This window comes from Cydia strobilella, chromosome 7 (genome assembly GCF_947568885.1).
Source record: "Cydia strobilella chromosome 7, ilCydStro3.1, whole genome shotgun sequence".
NCBI classification, from domain to species: domain Eukaryota; kingdom Metazoa; phylum Arthropoda; class Insecta; order Lepidoptera; family Tortricidae; genus Cydia; species Cydia strobilella.
Genome location: NC_086047.1, coordinates 19780262 through 19801823, shown reverse-complemented (window position 1 = coordinate 19801823; position 21562 = coordinate 19780262). Strand labels below are relative to the sequence as shown.

The 21562-nt window shown below is 37.4% G+C and overlaps 1 protein-coding gene and 1 long non-coding RNA gene across 2 annotated transcripts in view; both read left to right on the top strand.

Annotated features, from left to right (window-relative positions):
- The window catches only part of LOC134742685 (uncharacterized), a 56670-nt gene that overhangs the window by 16401 nt on the left and 18707 nt on the right, over positions 1–21562 (top strand). The gene's annotated exons all lie outside the window — the stretch shown is intronic.
- Positions 9998–15946, top strand: LOC134742688 (uncharacterized). Its single transcript, XR_010127953.1, has 4 exons — positions 9998–10090; positions 10885–10926; positions 13934–14115; positions 15567–15946. It is a non-coding gene; the product is annotated as an uncharacterized LOC134742688 (long non-coding RNA).

Sequence of the window (21562 nt, the reverse complement as noted above, 5' to 3'; positions counted from 1 at the left end):
AGGACGACACGACGTAGCCGTACAAGGCCGCAACGTCTGAAACAAAAAGATATGTTATTATTTGTTCAGTATTGGGCCTGCCCACACTATTGCACAGTAATCTGATGTTTTTAGATAAGATAAAAGCAGTTTCAGGCATCTAGAGCCATGTATAATTTGAAAAATAAGCCAAAAATATCACTGTGCAAAGTGACAGACAGAAGGTTGACAGCTTTTTTTCATAGCAATTAGTGATTTTACAACTCCATTTAGCGTATAAAAACTACTGACAATGACATAATTTCGCATTTTGTGTTTGTCTGTAATCGGTTGTGCATTTAACTTGTGTTTAGATAGATATAAGTCATCTATTCTGATTGATATGATGCAGGGTGGTTGTGAGAGCTGTTCGTGCAATGATAAAATAAATCCCGTCCCGTGTGACTTTACGGTTAACGCTTCCTTCGGACTGCTCAATAAGTACCAGTGACCTGTACGTCAGTAGACGGATTTTATCCGAGAGATACGTAATAATTTGATTATTGGTGGTGGTGAGAGCTAGGCGTAATGCGCGGGTGCCCGAGGCGTCGGATGCTCGCGCGCACGCCGCTCTCACGGTCATTATCCTACAGGCTGTTTTCTTAAGCGCGCTTATACATACAACAACACAACATTAACATTTCAATGAATACATCTACTCAAGAAGAGGTAAACAACAGGTAAACATATGTATAACACGCCGTAACATGTATTTCTGTGTAAATTACGGGAGTTTACCGATTTTCTGCTCAATCAGATACCGAAAACTGCTTGAATTAGTTATAATTATGTGTATAGGTACAAGGTCCTAATAGTTATTTAAGTGTAGTATTGTGTGTTTTCAAATACTTAGAAAAGCGTTTAAAAACGCACAATTTTTTTGTTGAAAATGTATGTTTTTTTTTATAAGGCAGAGAAGTCTAGTAAACCTTCTAGTGGGATTTTGCATCTTAAATTGCAAAAACATTCGGAATAACAAACGTTTTTTTCCTGTAATGTTAATATTTGGGTACATTTTACTGGGGCTATAATCAATCAGCTTTACACCGAAAAAAAAATCTGGTTGTTGTAACGAGAATTCGGTAGACAGTACAATTTTTATCGTAGTATATGTGACAACTCTACACATAGTAAACTCAACTATTCACTACTACTACACACTATATACTATTGCCCGTTACAAACGAATTGTAATCGCTTCAAATTAAATGGTTGGCTAAACAGAAAAAAATGTTAGGAGAACGCAAAATTTGTTACAAGAACAAATTCCCATTTACTATATATTCTGGTAGTATTGTAAAAAATATTTTAAGGTAAGTAAAAGGAGGAGACGTGCCTATAAGAGATCGGCAAGAAAATAAGGCTTTAAAGTCCATTTATTTTTATAATGTCCACAAGAAAAGACGCATAATTTTAACATACCACAGGGCGGACACGCTATGCATCAAAAATCACTTGCGTTTCTATGTGTAAACGGCACGTCTATACACGCGGCATGCGTCATTGTATGAGTAAGTTGCTTAAAAACAGTACTGAGCGGTCGGCAAAAGGTCGTCAATATGCTGTCGCGGGGCGAGGTAATTCAAATCGGGGCGGGGCGGTGCGTGGCCGTCCTGTACGATAATACTATTACTTATTCTGTGCTTATACTAAAAAAGTTTTCCACGAACATAAAAAAGTAATCGCAACACCCTGTACATTAAAGCCAGTGAACAAACAATCGTGCGCATGCCACTACTGTTTGCACAGCGATTACCAAGATCACGACCTTATCAGGTCACACACCTGAACCTTAGCACCTTGACATAAGACCTGTTTCCCTTTGACCCAGGGCAAGTCTTATAGGCCAATTCGAGATTTAGTTATTCGATCTGTTTCCGATGTGATAATGATCTGTCAGTGCCAAAAGTACGTTTTTAGGGTTGTGTACCCAAAGGGTAAAAACGGGACCCTATTACTAAGACTCCGCTGTCTGTCTGTCTGTGTCTGTCCGTCTGTCACCAGGCTGTATCTCACGATCTGTGATAGTGATAGAGTCTAGCTCTCGGAATTTGAGATTCTCACAATGAGCTCTTTCATCTGATATGTAACACGATATAGTTTGAAAAACTTTATTTTTTAATTTCCTCATTTATCCCTCAGAAGTGGTCCCCATGCTTAAAATTCATTTGTTTACGTTACATGTCCGTCTTTGGGTCACAAACTTACATATGTATACCAAATTTCGACTCAATTCGTCCAGTAGTTTCAGAGAAAATAGACTGTGACAGACAGACAGACAGCCAGACAGACGCACAGACAGACAGACGCACGAGTGATCCTATAAGGGTTCCGTTTTTTTCCTTTTGAGGTACGGAACCCTAAAAAAGTACCTAGTTCCGTCAAAAATTAAATTGCGCATTCTAGAAGCAATTAATTTTTTTTTTGTTTCTGTGCATAAATTGTTACAAGTTCGTTTTAGAGTTATGGTCGTGATTTTTTTCTATCGAGCCAAAGTCAAAAAATCAGGATTCGAATAGATGATGTCTTAAGAAAATCCTCATGATTGCTAATTATATTTTTGGCAACCGTATTGTGATTTAAAAATCGCCGTAAAGATGACTGTTTGTGAAACGGTACGTTTTGGTTTCAACAAACGGGGGACAGTAAAAGATAGTCTAACCTCCGGAGAAACAACTAGCACAAAGGACAGTTAACCCGAGACCGTATCGCCATAAATCTCACCCTGTATGTACCCACTTTTATACTTTTTAAACCGCATTTTTATTCAAATACCCACTTAGTAAATAAAATATGGGTGAAACAAAAACAGGAGCTGGGTGGAGATTGTCCTCTTCCGTTCAACTTCCTTTTTTAAGTGAATTTATTTGCTACAAATAGGGACATGATAAAGAACAAAGACGATAAGAACTACATCCTACCTTTTTAAAGTTATTTTTTATTACTTTTGAATCATCTTTTTCTTCATACAACCAATTTATATTACATACTTATAACATACTTTCATCTTTTTTATTAGATTATAAAGAAAACGAGCAGATCATTAGCTACTTTAATTAATTAATTAAATGCATCTAAATGGCAAACTACAAAGTCTACAGAGTAACCATAGACAACTTAAAACATAAAATATTTAGCATTCAAGCACAGCACAACAATTTCAACATGATCTAAACAACAGTTACTTATATAATGAAAACGGGGGTATTTTCTCATTTTCTTTGTAGTTTACGTTGCGTCGAAACTTTCCTTAAATAAACTTTCGCGTCTTTCATAGATATTTTTCCAGTAATAAAAATAACCTAACGGTTTTCCTAAAAAAACAATAACAGAGTGATGTCGCATGAGCCCGGCTAAAAATACAGTAAAAACAGTGACCGGCGATCGCCGAAATGGCGGTATTTTTCTATGCGGTCATGAATTACGCATACCGCTGTTTCATATTGGGTCACAATTATTCAATCGAAAACCTGGGGAATTTTTAGATCAAATGTGGTATTTGTAAAAAGGACCTTATTGTCGATGGCGCTTACGCCATGATAAACTATGCTCCGATATAAATACAATGCCGCGCGACGCTGTGCGGCGTAGGTAAGCGCCATCGACAATAAGGTCCCTTTTCATAGAAAATGCCTCATATTGAAAATGATTATTTATTAACAATAGTTATTTGTTTACAAGGGGGCAGTTGTTGTTTAACCTCTCTTGCTAATATTGATACCCAAGCAAGCGAAAGATTCCAAAATTTAACCACCAGCGTAGCGAGTGGTTAGAAAAATGGAATCTTAAGCGTTGCGAGGGTTGAAGGCACGAGGGTTAAACAAATTTTGCCACCGAGTGAAACACAAAAAATTTCAAAATACTAACTGTAAAATATCAAACAAAATAAAAACAAATCGATTCAAAATGAATGTTATTATTATATTTATCATTCAAAATCATCATTTAAAATACAATTCTACCAGGCCCCAATTTCACCACGGTGACAGGTGCGACAATTGTCGAAATCACTATTACTGACGTCACATGCCTCCATAGGCTACGGTAACCGCTTACCATCGAACGGGCTGTGTGCTTGTTTGCCACCAACATTTTAATAAAATAAAAAAAAACTCCATTATATCGCCAATAAATAAGTACTTATTTTGCGATGCTAATGACAATTGTCACAAGAAACACGACAATTGTCGCAAAATTCCGACACAGAACTTATTTCCTGTCAAGAATTACCGAAAATTCTTATAAATCTTGTGACAATTGTCATCATCATCGTCATAAACGTACCTGTTTTTTGCCGATATAATAAAGTTTCTTTAAATATTACAATGATGGTGGCAAACAGGAATACAGCCCGCCCGATGGTAAGCGGTAACCGTAGCCCATGGATGCCTGTGACGTCAGCAACATTGATGTTTTACAATTGTCGCACCTGTCACCGTGGTGAAATTGGGGCCAGGAAACCAGCACCGGTGTCATGGTCGCGTTTTTGTCACTTGTCATATCATGCGTCACTTACGAACTTGTTAGAGCGTGACAGGTATGGTGACAAACTCCGTAATAGATGGATACAGTCTAAGGAAAAAACGTGCCTCGAAAATTTGATTCTCTATCAGATGGCGGCACTACCTTTGGCCTACTCTCCTATAGAGGGCGTTGACGGTTTAATTTGTTATTTAACAATTTTAACGCATATCAGTGAAAGAACATGGGTCAAAATAATATAAAAATAATTAATGCAAATATTGCAAAAAAAAAACATTTATCCATATGTAAACACATTTTTTGATATTTTTATTTTTAGTTTTAATCGTGTGTCGATAGATGGCAGTGAATTTACTGTGGTTACAAAATTTACTATGACATGATGATGTGGTACGTCGCACAATAAAAAAAGGAAAAAAATATATATATTAACATTTAAGGGACTTCCGGTTCGAGCGCCATCTTAATAGTTAGCATCGTGATTATTTACTTTGTTTTTTGCTCATTAATATTGTTTAAAGTGTAATATCGATAGCTTATTATACAGTAAACTAATGTGGTAGTGTGCAGTGAATGGAGAATTAATTTTGAAGCGCGTTTAATCACCATCTTGGAGTCAACGGCCGGTAGTCCACGTGCTTCTTGTAAAGTCTAGCTATCGATTTACAAGAGCTAACAAATCACCGTACACTGTCTTGTACAACCGTACAAATTTTTGTCGTTTGTAAACCTCTCAATACCTTGACACTGGCGAAATAGTCCCACTGGGTTGAAGCCATAATTTTAAAAGAAGAAGAAGATTAACATTTAAGTTTCGCATCAAAATATTCAAAATCCGTTGCGTAGTTTTAAAGATCTACGCATACATAGGGACAGACGGACGGACAGACAGCGGAAAGCTACTTTGTTTTATACTATGTTGTAGTGATGATGAACAACCTACTCCTACTAGTACGGGTAGACCTAAAAGTAACGATTATTTAAAGCGCAGCAATAAAAAATAAAACAACTCAAACACGTACTGCTTTTTCTTTCATCTAAAGTGTACCCTACTTTGTTAGAAATTGTAGCGAAAAAATGTTTAGATGTTGGCAAATTAGCATTTGGACCCGCGGAGGGGCCCGGGTTTTGTTTTACTTTTAAACCGCTCTTAGTTTAAAAACTTCAGGGGACATTATTTAATTTTGTTACTCGCTTCAAAATTAAATTCAGGATTGCGTCACAGTTCAAGTATCTATCTCTTTGTTTTGTTTCGTTTTCGCGGTTTAAAACCATTATCATCTAACTTAAAATCAAAATGAATTGCACAATGATTAGATACTTAAGTATTTATTTTCCTGACATTAATTCCGCAGGTTTTATCTATGGATGGTATAGAAAGGATCGCAATCTCTTATGGCAGAATTGTTGTAAAAGTGACCGCGTTAAGCTTTAAATAATAGTTCCTAATCTCTCCGGTGGCGCTAGTTAGGCTCTGGGACATGAGTATAACATGAACCATATAAGGCAACAAATAACCCGACCAAATTACGTAGGTTGTTTTTGGTAGTATTTCGGTGTATGGTGGCGCCGCCTAATTACTGTTTTTTGATGGACACTTTTCATACATAGAGATTTGGCTCCTTTATACAGTCTCCATGGTTTTATCATTGTTTTTTGCTGTAATTTAAAAACAATAAACAAACAACTTGATTACAATTTTTCGTGAAAAACTCCGAATCCGAGCGATTTATGAGCCAGGTATTTTTTTTCATACTACGTCGGTGGCAAACAAGCATACGGCCCGCCTGATGTTAAGCAGTCTCCGTAGCCTATGTACGCCTGCAACACCAGAGGAGTTACATGTTCAGTTATTGGATGTACTACTCGTAAGATGAATTTGGGGTATGTAGTTTTGTTAACCCTTATTTTCAATTAATTACAGCATTGATAATAAAGTTTGTTTATTAGGTAGGTATTACCTATTTCATGAATTTGACTCGTGTGTGATGTGACATTAAATCCATGGAGACTATATAAAGGAGCCAAATCTCTATGTATGAAGTGTCCATCAAAAAACAGTAATTAGGCGGCGCCACCATACACCGAAATACTACCAAAAACAACCTACGTAATTTGGTCGGGTTATTTATTGGTTCATGTTATACTCATGTCCCAGAGCCTAACTAGCGCCACCGGAGAGATTAGGAACTATTATTTAAAGCTGAAAGCGGTCACTTTAGCAACAATTCTGCCATAAGAGATTGGCATCCTTTCTATACCATCCATAATTTAATCTATAAATGGCAGCAAAAACGTCAACCTCACAAAGATAATATTATCCACTACCTATTTGAGTTATCCAAACGTGAAAACTTTGAAACTTTTTTAGAAATGTAACATTACTGTTATGTTAATTATGACATTGCTACACTTTATCATTGCAAATGTTATGCAGAGGTAGTTTGGTCTGACTCATGAGCAAATTATTGGTTAGTTAGGTACTATGGGCTTGCCCTTTCTGAAATGATTGGGTACCTTTTTCTATAGGTATTAAATAAAATTTGACCTAAATTGCCCAATGAGCAGGTATACGAGTGTTTCGGGCGCTGCCACTAGTTTGTAATGAAAAAGATCAATTTTAAACTGCATAATAAACTGTCACCCGCGCTATCTCTACCGTCTATTTCCGGACCAATACGACCTTCAAACCTTCATGAAAAGAGCGTACTCCCATCTTAACGGCCGGCAACGCACTTGCAACTTGCGGGCGATGATAAGCGATCGTCTGCCCGATGCCTCGCCTCCTATATCATAAAAGACTTTAAAAAAAAGAATCTCGTAGCAGACCAGTGCACATTATACCTTACCAGCTTTTCCCCGCGACTTCGTCTGCGCGGACTTAGTAACATCAGCTAAGTAAGTATAGCGACTGGAAAAATTCTCATGGCAATCATTCAATTTGAGAATATTATGCACATAAATTAGCAGGCACTTCATCAATTATCTCAATTCCATCCCGCTTTTCACTTTCTTAAGGGATGATTTTCGGGATAAAAACTATCCTATGTCCTTCTCCGGGACTCGAAACTATCTCTGTGCCAAATTTCATCTAAATCGGTTCAGCGTTTTAACAGTGAAGAGGTAACACACAGACAGACAGACAGACAGACTTTCGCATTTCTAATATTAGTATGGATACCTTGCCTAGAGAAAAACAACACAAGTCTTACGGAAAACAATATTGGCGCCATCTTCTATCGAAAACATAAATATCACCCAATTCCATTTAATTGTGACCAACATCTAGCCAATTACTTTGTTCTATAAACAAAAGACGATTTTCAAACGCCCCGCCCACTCAGCAGGGCGTGGTGTAGCCCCGCCCAACGACACTCCCCCCTTAAAATTACCAGGTTTTATTTTCCAGTGGGTGGTGGGGGGAAAGATGGCTACTATTTATGCGGGGGTTTATTTGAGAGAAATGGGCTTTGGTAACAAAAGGTAGAAATATGCTGGTATATCTAAGTACCTATAAGTAGGTATTGTGCCTTCCTTTGTGTTGGGTAACTAACTTAGTTTACTAGCAGACAAAGAGAATGTAAGTTCAAAAATTTTGTTTCCAAAAGTACCTTTAAAACCAGGAAATTAGAAGGCGAAATATATGACGTGCCGCCCGAAACTTGCGACGAGAGAAATGGCCATCGCGCAGGTTTTTACCTTTTATCTCAATTAATTTGAAAATATAATATACTTCTTTTCAAAATTTATAAAACAATTATTAGGGTTCCGTACCCTAAGGGTAAAAACGGGACCCTATTACTAAGACTCCTCTGTCCGTCTGTCTGTCTGTCTGTCTGTCCGTCTGTCACCAAGCTTTATCTCATGAACCGTAATAGGTAGACGGTTGAGATTTTCACAAATGATGTATTTCTGTTGCCGCTATAACAACAAATACTATAAAGTACGGAACCCTCGGTGAACGAGTCCGACTCGCAGTCGTCCAGTTTTTTTTGTTTAGGTAGGTACGATTGATAAAAGTTAATATCAATGTTTTTAAAATTAGCATGTTTACAATTGGTACTCAATTTACATTACTAATGAGGGTAGGCACGTAATTTTAATAATAAAATTGCTCTCAAAACAACTATGCTCGCCTTTAGGCATTTATACTAAAAGTATTTATAGTATTATTTCTTCGTCGAATTATGATTGTAATGTATTTTATATTTCTAATACAATTTGAATAGCGTTTCTACAAGGAAAACTCAAATCAAACATCAAAACTTAGGTGTCATACCTACATTATTGCTTTGCAATGAAAAAGTGTCCATTGGAAAATGATTTAGGTACCTAAATGTGAAGTATGCACCAAAATCCTGTTATTGTAGTCTCCTAATCACCCAGAATGTATAAATAAGTATAAAAAAACCGACCAAGTGCGAGTAGGACTCGCGCACGAAGTGTTCCGTACCATTACGCAAAAAACGGGAAAGAAATCACGTTTATTGTATGGGAGCCCCACTTAAATATTTATTTTATTCTGTTTTGAGTATTTGTTGTTAAAGCGGCAACAGAAATATATCATCTGTGAAGATTTCAACTGTCTAGCTATCACGGTTCATGAGATACAACCTGGTGACAGACAGACGGACAGCGGAGTCTTAGTAATAGGGTCCTGTTTGTTTACCCTTTGTGTACGGAACCGTAAAACCCAAATTTGAATCAGAATTCGATTCAAGAACAGCATGAATTAAAGTACAAAATGTGGTACATACAAGGTGAGGACTTACACAATTTAAAAACAAAAGGAATTGAATACCTAACAAGTTTGCTTGCAAACAGTGTACTTTTTTCCCAAGAATGTTCCACAAAAAGATGGAATCTCACGATGCGCCTGCCGTTTTTGCGTTTTGATTTATTGCGTGAATGTCGTTGACATGTTGATGCATGGCAGCCGAAATATTCACAATGTTTTGGGTAAAAAGTATCTGTGGAAGTGTGAGTTTGACGTAGGTAGTTTAGGTACAATTCACATTTTATTTCTTCAAGTACCTACCCTTACCACGCGCCAATAATGACATATTAACTAGCGTGTACTTAACTTACTTTCCATGCATCTATAAATTAATGTATTATTAATTTTATAATTGTAATAATAAGCGAGATGTATTAGAAAGTAAGTTACGTAGACGTAATCGTAGTAGTAAATTATCTAAATAATTAAATACTGACATGTGTTACATCATTATTATACCTATAAGTATTTTTTTTAAATCTTACTTGTCACTACAATTGTTTTTTTTTGTAAATAATTGCTTCGAGCACCTAAACGATGTGTATTTAGCTGGTAAATATTCTTTATTGCACCACAAATAAAATAAATTTAAAAACAGATTTATAATGTAGATTTATTATGTTGCGAGCATGGAATTTTCACGTGGCGCTAATTGCCAACAACTATAAAGGCTAATTGTATAAATATTAGACAACATTATTTTAATCTACTTATTTATTTTCTAGCTACAACCCTATGCGCCGGAGGCCTGCGCCCGCGGCTATAAAAGGCAGCCTGCCCACGCGCACGGCGCACTCGGGATCGGAGCGGGATGTAAGTATTCACTTTCTTTACTTTAGCGGCCATTTTGTGATGCCACCATTTTGTTGAACACGTTTGAAATCGTTTGGTTATTTTTCAACTTTAAACGTTATTTAAGTGAATTATAAATGGATATTTAGCGCTCAAAACCCTTTTTTTAAACAAACGAAGTTGGATTTCGCAAATCCGCCATGTTGTTTAACACGTTTTGAAATTGTTTAATCCTTTTTCAACTTTAATCATTAATTAAGTGAGAGTTATAAATAGACATTTATAGGCATGTTATTAATCATGTTTTAGAACAACGGAAGTCAGTTAACTCAATTTCTGGGAATCCGCCATCTTGTTTGAACTCTTTAAACCACGTGTTCTTAAAATTTTCTCTGTCGTTCAGGTTTTTCACTTTAAAATGACCTAAATAGTAGGCTGGGAAGATTAGGAACATTATTTTTCAACAGCTTACGTGACGTGAGTCACATGAGATCGTTTTTGAATGAGATCATTGTGATACCTAATCACCCACGTGTTCGAGTTAGGTTATTTTTCTTTCAGTTTTTATTAATAAATACTTTAACGTTCTTATTAAATCGATTAAGTGTTAAAGTAAGCAGTTTTATCCACAACATAATAATAAAAATATACATAGTCGGGCTTTTGAAACCATTCATGTCAAGAAACCAACGATTAATCAAATAAACAAATCTTCCACTGCTATTTTTGACATAAACCAAGAAATTAATATTTTTAAAGCCAGGAGTAACGGTTCTCTGAATGTATATTTCGTTAATTATTTCCTTTTATTGCAGTGAGCCAGGGTACCCGCTTATTACTGGGCTTGCGGCAGCATGGTAAGTCTACTAGTTTGTGTAAACGATGTGCAATTTTATTTTTCGCCATATTTTATGTCTCTTTCTTTTATGTTGCTTTCTTGTTGTCTGTTACCTTCCGTGATTCTCACCTGATGGTGTCATCGGAAGATCAGCGCTTTAAGTCGCCAGCAGCATGCTGAGATGGGGCTATTTCGTGACACATTATTTTCACTGTTCTTTTAATGTATGTCTATTGTCTGTGTGTTTAATTCAATTATAAGAATAAAAACTATTCTATTCTACATTAAATCATTTAACGGTTTAGACTCACTTGTCCGTAAAATAATGTAATGTTAGTATGTCTCACAACAGTTTAAATTCTATTATTCTATTCTATTCTATTATTAATTTAGTCACTATCTAAGTCATATCATTTTAGATTAAAACATTAGGTAATTCATATACGTGCTTAGTTACTAGAGTATTTTTCATATGAAGACGAGAAAAAGTCATCTTTATAATACCTGCTAAATATTTCGTAGTCGCTAGATATGTTAAGGGGCCCACTGACTATCAGTCCGCCGGACGATATCGGCCTGTCAATTGTTCGTAACTGTCAAATTTTTGTTCTAACTGACAGGCCGATATCGTCCGACGGACTGATAGTCAGTGGGCCCCTTAAGGGTCCCCGGTAAGTTTCTCCATACAAACGTAGTTACGCTCTCATTTTAAAACGACTAGCTAGATTGCTCTGAAACTTTGTACTTACAATAGGATAAGGTATATCTATATCTGTAATTAGTTTATGTAGCTTCAGATACCATAGTTAAAATATAAAAACCGGCCAATTGCGAGTCGGTTTCGCGCACCGAGGGTTCCGTACTTTTTAGTATTTGTTGTTATAGCGCCAACAGAAATACATCTGTGAAAATTTCAACTGTCTAGCTATCACGGTTCATGAGATACAGCCTGGTGACAGACAGACAGACGGACAGACGGACAGCGGAGTCTTAGTAATAGGGTCCCGGTTTTTACCCTTTGGGTACGGAACCCTAAAAAATACAGCGAATTTAATTTTTTCACACAAAACTTGTTTTTGCTTTATTTCGTTTGTTTTATAAACTGGAGCTATAAAAACTATGCCATTGTATGTGCAAACTTTCATTACAATCCAACCCGTAGTTTTAAAATGAGAACGAAACTCCGTTTGTATGGGAAGGTGGAATTTGGCCGAGCTTGCCGGGGACTTTTAACGTCCCTCTTTTACCTATTGATAGTTAACCACTTAAGTTGTCACGGCCGTATTCGAACAATCCTTATAAGAAGTCACAGCGGTACGATACCGATCTGTCAGTGTCAAAAGTGACATCTCATTAACCAATAATATTTAGTTACTTATTTGTTATACAAGGGTGCAAAGTTGTATTTTACCCGCGAGTGTTTCAACACACAAGGAAGTAAAATACATATTTTGCACCCGTGTGTAACACAAAACTTTTCGCCTCACTATAGCGAGGAAAGAGCAACATCCACACGCGTTAAATCATCTTCATCACTAGAATCACTCTATTTTTTACGATCTTCTTCTTCTTCTTCTTTTAAAATTATGGCTTCAGCCCAGTGGGACTATTTCGCCAGTATCAAGGTATTGAGAGGTTTACAAACGACAAAAATTGTACGGTTGTACAAGACAGTGTACGGTGATTTGTTAGCTCTTGTAAATCGATAGCTAGACTTTACAAGAAGCACGTGGACTACCGGCCGTTGACTCCAAGATGGTGGTTAAACGCGCTTCAAAATTAATTCTCCATTCACTGCACACTACCACATTAGTTTACTGTATAATAAGCTATCGATATTACACTTTAAACAATATTAATAAGCAAAAAACAAAGTAATTAATCACGATGCTAACTATCAAGATGGCGCTCGAACCGGAAGTCTTTTACGATATTATTACAGAAACTTGTTGACACTTGACAATGTTGACATTTCTGAATGCGTTTTGAAATTGCATCAACTCAACTTGTGCGTTCAGTTACCTATATGCAACATCGTTATAAAAAAAATCTTATTTCTCATTTTAAGGTTTATGATTTAAATTCATTGTACAAAGCTAAATTTGGTATCTTTTATTAAATTCTCAAACCATTTACATATTTAATGATAATTAATATCGAACGAACCATTATTATGAGCGTTTTACGTTTTGTTATCTGTCAAAAGCTACTTAAAGAGCTTATTACACTATACTAATTTAGTGACTTTATAACAAGAGGGACGCCACTATAATATATACGTGAGAAACGGTAGGATGTATCTCTTATCGCGTCTCACGTATAGCGGCGTCGCTCTTGTTAGTCACTAAATTTAGCAAAGTGTAATAAGCCCTTAATCACGCTCCATCCAAGGTCAAATTACTTCCCCCACTAGTGGATAAAATACGTTTTTACCCGCTTGTTTTAAAGGATAAAAGACTGCTTTCCGAGCTAGTGAGGAGAAAACGTATTTAGGCACCTATTTAAAACGTATTTACCTATTAACTATTTACCTAGATATATTGGCGTCCCTCTTATTTTGATGCTTCTGGAAAAAATTGACAGTATATTGACTCCATCGTTCACAACAACATTTTATTACAAAGACATTTTATGTAAAAATACGATAAGATACAATTTATTTCAAAATAAAGGTACGCAATTAAAGAATGTTGTTAGGGTTCCGTACCCAAGGGGTGAAAACGGGAACCTATTACTAAGACTCCGCTGTCCGTCTGTCCGTCTGTCCGTCTGTCTGTCTGTCACCAGGCTGTATCTCATCAACCGTGATAGCTAGACAGTTGAAATTTTCACAGATGATGTATTTCTGTTGCCGCTATAACAACAAATACTAAAAACAGATAATATAAATATTTAAATGGGGCTCCCATACAACAAACGTGATTTTTTTGCTGTTTTTTCATGTACGGAACCCTTCGTGCGCGTGTCCGACTCCCACTTGGCCGGTTTTTGTTAAAACATAAGCATTAACATGAAACTATTTCCAGGCAGGTAGCACACGCATGCATGCATCTGGCTGCGGCAGCAAGCTCGGCCGCCCGGTGCCGTTCCACCGGCGACGTCGAACGACGTCGAGCGACGTCGGGTGACGTCGGGCGGAGCGCTGGCCGCGCGGCTGCCCCGCTCAGAGAGCGGCTAGCAGTGGACGCGCTGAGAGAGACCTGCGTTGGTAAGTGTTTTTCAGACAGACAGACTTTCGCATTTATAATATTACTATGAACTAATATTATAAATGCGAAAGTCTGTCTGTCTGCCTGTCTGTCTGTCTGTGTGTTCCCTCTTCATGCTTAAACCGCTGAACCGATTTAGATGAAATTTGGCATAGAGATAGGTTGAGTCCCTGAAAAGGACATAGGATAGTTATTATCCCGAAAATCATCCCTTAAGAAAGTAAAAAGCGGGGTGGAATTGAGATAATTAACAAAGTGCCTGCTAATTTGTGTGCATAATATGCTCAAATTTAGATTGCTTTGAGAATTTTTCCAGGCGCTATACTTACCTATACTTTAGCTGCTGTTACTAAGTCCGCGCCGACGAAGTCGCAGGCAACAGCTAGTAATTTCATAAAAATAGGATTTATAGGTAGGTCATAGTAAGCGATTTGTCACTATTGTTTATTTAATACAGTGCAAGCTTACACTATAAACGTAGTCATCTTATCCGACTTTGTCACAAAGAATTTTATATGGACCGAACTTCGCACAGTAACTACGTCATAGTAAGCGATTGGTCAGTATAAGCGGAGTCATAATAAACGGATTCTACTGTAATCGCACTTAAACTATCGTGAGACATATTTCAAAATATTTATCAGTACGGTTTTTACTCACTATTATTTTTAGTCGCTTTTGGCGACATGTTTCGGATTCTTTGGGAATCCATCCTCAGGCACGAGTGTCCGCGGCGGTTGTACGTCGGGGCGGCGCGGGCAGTGCACGACGTACAACCGCCGCGGACACTCGTGCCTGAGGATGTGTCGGGGCTTCTAACCTCCGTGGCGACCTGACATAGACCGACTGACTGACTGGCTGACTAACATACAATATTATTTGGAATATTGGAACGACCGACATCTAAATTCAAAATTAGACATGACAGCCAACAAGACCAGTTGACGACTAGTTCTCGACAGATAGCGGACGACGACAGACGCTACAGGATGGATTCCCAAAGAATCCGAAACATGTCGCCAAAAGCGACTAAAAATAATAGTGAGTAAAAACCGTACTGATAAATATTTTGGATTCTACTGTGTTGGACGTTATTTTACAGTGTGGTATACTTTAACACGAGGACTAGATACTGAGCCGCTAAATTTAAGCGAATTAAAATTTCAGCACCATTTCGTACTTTGTCATAGTGAGAATAGTGTGAGGTCCCTAGCGACTTTCATATTGATTGTCACTGTGATAATACGAAATGATACTGAAATTAATTTCTTTGACTGAGCCATATTTTCTGTAAAAAATACGTAATCATGATCCTTTTTAACCGACTTCAATTTCATAGAAGGAGGAGGTTCTGTATTCGGTTGTGGCTATTTTTTTTTATGTATGTTCACCGATTATTCCGAGACCCGTGGTCAGATTTTTTAATTATGTTTTTCCTCTCTTGTTCCAGATCGCGGTCTGCAGTAGCGGAGTCAGGGAATTTAGCTTAAACATTAACATTAACATGCTGCGTTTAGGATAATCTAACATTTTATTTTTAGCAAGTCTTAAAGTGTTATACATATGTAATTCGTTCACCAGTCATTCACGATTGTATCATACATTGGGGTTTCACCGTTATACTTTTCCGTTACACGTTACTGATACAAGCAGGTATATTATTGCAAGTATAAATGCACAATTGTATTATTGTACAATTGTATAGTTGCACAATTTTATAGATAAGTTTTTTGTTAATCCATTTCCATCTCAGTCGGCACTAGCTTAGTTTTCTTTTTTGACCTTAGTTTTAGTTTTTTCTATTAAACTTGTTTTTTTCTTACTTTATAACTGGTAATTTTATTTTGCACCTTGCTTTTCCCTAGTACCCCTAGTACCCCTAGTGTAAATTTCATTCGATATCGTGACGTGACGTTTGCGTTTGTCATTTTGTATGGAATTTTGAGTTTCCAAAACCTCCCGCTTGGCGCGCTGCTCAAAATCCCATACAAAAGTAGACACAACGCAAATGCGAACGCTCGTCACGCTATCGAAATTTACACTAGGGGTTCAGATTATATAAAAATATCCTACTAAATACTCTTCAAGGTGACGTACGGATGTCAGCTGCAGCTGCATCTGCCCAGGTAGGAAAATGACGTCAGCGACGTCGTAATGTATAAATGCTACTGGGGTGTTGTGACCATTCCGACACTCTTTGATAGAGAAAGACCTAAGCCCTCCTACGTATATATGTACAGTCGCCATCAGATATATCGGAGCGGCCGAGGTGCTCACAAATATCTGAACACGCACTCTGCCCCGACAATAGAGGCGTGTTCAGATATTTGTGAGCACCTTGGGCGATCCGATATATCTGATGGCGACTGTACAATGCGGCCGGTCAACTACTGTCGTGTGTAAAAGAGTTTTTAAGAGCAAGTTTGGCCTGGCCAGCCACAAGAGCTCATGAGTGGGAAAAACCATGATTGTTGAGGTCGCCGTCATCGAAATCGATGTGGAGGATAGAGAAAGATAGTCTTATTGCGATTCCTATAAGAGTAAAGAGAGAATAATGCCACGCTTTGTCCTTATCACCGACCGGGTGGCATCATAGGTATCTTCTTTCAGTTCTCAAGGTATCTAAGGCACATAGCTTAATAGCATATGTGATGATAGAATAAGCTAAATATTCTCTCACACAGGTAAGTGGGTAATAACGAAAGTGTCATCGGTCGATTTTAGTTTTTTGTTTTGGAAATAATTTACAATATTACACTTAAGCATCGTTATTTTCCACCGTTATCAACCGATACCTTATAAAATGGACGTCCTCGTAAGGACCAATGGGCATTACAATGTACACTATTTCGATCTAATTCGAACCTTACAAAAACTACATAAAGTAGCATTTCTTTTGTTTCAGTTTTCTAAAACAAACGAAAGTCACCCTAATCTACTATGCAACAAGGTTCAAATTAAAATTAGAGAAACTTTGTATGGTGGGCCTTGCCTATGTTTTGTTTATGATCACATCTAAATGTGTCGTTCAGTTAAGATTGAGGCTTCATTGGAAGACTGAATTTACTAAGTTCCATTAAGTTTACCTACAAAAAACATTTTTTTCACATCACCAATTCGAAAAAGGGGTTTTTCTTCCCTGCTAGAAGGGATCAAAGTGGCACTTTTCTTCCTTGCTAGGAGCTAGGACACTATTTTTACATTTTCTTGCACATTATTTTTTTAGCTTAAATAATATTTGTAACATCATAATTACCTCACAGGTGATGTGAAAAGCAGTATGTGTCACATGGTAGCAAAATTATTTTCATCTTGGGCGTAACACACTTGAATCCCTCACTACGCTCAGGATTCTACTTTAGAATCCTTCGCTTCGTTTAGGATTCCATGTACGCCCTCGCCGTAAATATGTCATTTTGCTCCCTTGTGGCACAATCTACTATTTTACTATTGGACAGATGCCGCGTTCTATAGTAGATTGTGTTACAAGGGAGCAAAATGACATATTTACGGCGAGGGCGTACATTGAATCCTAAATGAAGCGAAGGATTCTATAATAGAACCCCGAGAGTAACGAGGGATTCTAAAGTAGAATCCTGAGCGTAGTGAGGGATTCAAGTGTTTTACGCCCAAGATGGAAATAATTTTGCTACCATGTGACACACTGCTTTTCACATCACCTATGAGGAAATTGTTATGTTCCAAAATATTATTTAACCTAAAAATATTGTATACAAAAAAGAAAAAAAATCATGTCCTAGAACAGAAAAGTGCTACTTTGATCCCCCCTAGCAGGGAAGAAAAGTGCCACTTTGATCCCTCCTAGCGGGGAAGAAAAAGCCCCTTTTCGAATAGTTGATGTGAAAAAACTTTTTTTTTTTTAGTAAAATGGACAGATGCCGCCTTCTAAGTAATTTTAACTTTGCACAGTGAAAAAATTTAAAAATGTCCCCTAGTGTGCCCGTCTCCGCAATATTCAAATGAAGATCATCTGCTACTTGGTCGCCATCTTGCGCTAATATTGTTTCACAAAATAAAGCTTTACGCTCATTTTCTTGAGGCAGTTTTTGGAATGTGTTTTTAAGGTATCGACATTAAAATGTAACTGGAAGACTAAATGATGTGTTAGGACATTGTGTCGATCAAAGAAATTGCATATTTAAAATTGAATGGCCGCTACAAATGTAAATGTATGTAAAAAACCGGCCAAGTGCGAGTCGGACTCGCGCACGAAGGGTTCCGTACCATTACGGAAAAAACAGCAAAGAGATCACGTTTGTTGTATGGGAGCCCCATTTAAATATTTATATTATTCTGTTTTTAGTATTTGTTGTTATAGCGGCAACAGAAATACATCATCTGTGAAAATTTCAACTGTCTAGCTATCACGGTTCATGAGATACAGCCTGGTGACAGACGGACAGACGGACAGACGGACAGACGGACGGACAGACAGACAGCGGAGTCTTAGTAATAGGGTCCCGTTTTTACCCTTAGGGTACGGAACCCTAAAAAACAATGATATGAATTAAAATTTGCTTAAGGCTCAGTAGGTTCGTAACTTCGTATTCGTGTCACACTCTCACTAAGCGTAAGCGTGAGCGAAATGGATGCGCACAAGACCGCAGATATGATGTTTTTTAATTTAAATTTGTAATGTGTTTAAAATAATAATAAAAAAGTAATCGCTGAGTTCTCTCAAGCATAATATTGCTCAATTGAATCAACGCTATTTTGCCTAATTTTTTATAAAATTCACACCAACACAAACTGAAAGACTGATTGATTAACAGGCCAATTCGAATGTTAGTTATTCGACCGGTTTCCGATATGATCATGGAGACTATATAAAGGAGCCAAATCTCTATGTATGAAAAGTGTCCATCAAAAAACAGTAATTAGGCGGCGCCACCATACACCGAAATACTACCAAAAACAACCTACGTAATTTGGTCGGGTTATTTGTTGCCTTATATGGTTCATGTTATACTCATGTCCCAGAGCCTAACTAGCGCCACCGGAGAGATTAGGAACTATTATTTAAAGCTGAAAGCGGTCACTTTTGCAACAATTCTGCCATAAGAGATTGGCATCCTTTCTATACCATCCATAGATATGATACTGATCTGTCAGTCTCAAAACCGGACAAGTACGAGTCGGACTCGCCCACCTAGGGTTACTTTTTAGTATTTCTTGTTATAGCGGCAACAGAAATACTACATCTTCTGTGAAAATTTCAACTGTCTTGCTATCACGGTTCATGAGATACAGCCCGGTGACCGACGGACAGACAGACAATGGAGTCTTAGTAATAGAATCCCGTTTTTACCCCGGTACGGAACCCTAAAAACGATCAGTACCCGATTCAAAACGAATTAAAACTTCAGAAAGTCCATAATACATGAGCGCAATCCCATCAAAGAAACTCGATTAGTAAACATTAGTAGCACAAATGCCGACGCGGCAATAAATTGAAATAAGAGAATTAAGAAATAAATCAAAAGAGGATTTTCCCGACACGTCGTCGTCGCGAAATTGGAAAAATACGACGCGACACGCCGAGCGGGGCGCGGGCGCGTTGCCTTACGACACGACACGACAACTTTGAACGCTTTTCAGTATTTTTCTAAACCTTCTTAGCATTCCGTACCCAAGGGGTAAAAACGGGACTCTATTAATAAGACTCCGCTGTCTGTCCGTCTGTCACCAGGCTGCATCTCATGAACCGTGATAGGTAGACAGTTGATATTTTCATAGATGATGTATTTATGTTGCCGCTATAACAATTTGCGTAATGGTAAGGAACCCTTCATGCGCGAGTCCGACTCGCAATTGACCGGTTTTTTTTTATATCCCATTTACTAAATTGCAAATAAGCGAGTTTTCTAATATCTTAGCTAATATATATTTTGGAAATGTTAGATTCAGATTTATAATAATAATAAATAAATAATAAAACATCTTTATTTCGAAGAACAGACTTCATAGTTGTTAGTAACAAATTAAAACAAAACAAATAAACTTAAAGCTAAAGGTTATACAAAATGCTGCAAATCTCTGGCGAAATCACAGTCAATTGCATTTTTTTTTTCGAAATTCTCTTCACATCGTTCCTTTGTATGACTGTTGCGCCGCCCTAGTGGGTGCGGGTTGCTTATTTGACAATTGTCCCATGAAAGTTCATATTTTAACCACGTCGTGCGTTGCTGTCGCTGGTAATTCCCCCCACCACCTTCCCACAATAGCCAATACGAAATAGACCACTCGAATGTATCATGCGGGGTGTTCAGTAAAATTTCGTGCTACAATGGACACTTGCTCCATAAAGATAATAAGAGTGTCGGTACATATTAAGCGCGCAGCTACAGCCTCATCTCCATATACATGATAAAATTGAAAGAAAGCGGGTAGTCAGGTAGAACTGCGTTTTATTTTATTTTCCCCTGTTTACTTTTGTACAATATGAAGATAGTCATATTTTTAAAGAGGGTAGGTTGATAAATTTTGATGACTACGTTAGCTGAGACGCCCTATTATGAGATAGTCTTCATTGTCTTCAATTCGTATATGATGTCAAAAACAAATAATAAATAAATAAATAAATATTATATGACATTCTTACACAGATTGAGTAAGTCCCACGGTAAGCCCAAGGAGGCTTGTGTTATGGGTACTCAGACAACGATATATATAATATATAAATACTTAAATACATAGAAAACACCCATGACTCAGGAACAAATATCTGTGCTCATCACACAAATAAATGCCCTTACCGGGATTCGAACCCAGGACCATCGGCTTCACAGGCAGGGTCACTACCCACTAGGCCAGACCGGTCGTCAAACCATTTGAATATGGATGGTATAGAAAGGATCGCAATCTCTTATGGCAGAATTGTTGTAAAAGTGACCGCGTTAAGCTTTAAATAATAGTTCCTAATCTCTCCGGTGGCGCTAGTTAGGCTCTGGGACATGAGTATAACATGAACCATACACGGATTTAGATTAGGGTATAACTTCATGGAACCATATAAGGCAACAAATAACCCGACCAAATTACGTAGGTTGTTTTTGGTAGTATTTCGGTGTATGGTGGCGCCGCCTAATTACTGTTTTTTGATGGACACTTTTCATACATAGAGATTTGGCTCCTTTATACAGTCTCCATGCATTTGAAAATGTTGAATGACTTTTGATATTTATGAATATGAACAAGAAGGTTGAGTTTTTGACGTGCTATAAGTAGTTTAATTGTTGTTTAGTGTTTTTGGGTAATTTTAGTAAACACTCCGATTATGGATTGTTTTAAAATCAAATTAAGGATGCCTAGGGTAAACTCGCATTATTTGGTGACACGTGTAATTCGGTGACACGAGTCAGTGACGTCAAGTTCACTGAGAGCCCATTTTGAATGTATGGACAAAATAAGAAAATTGCGTTCTTG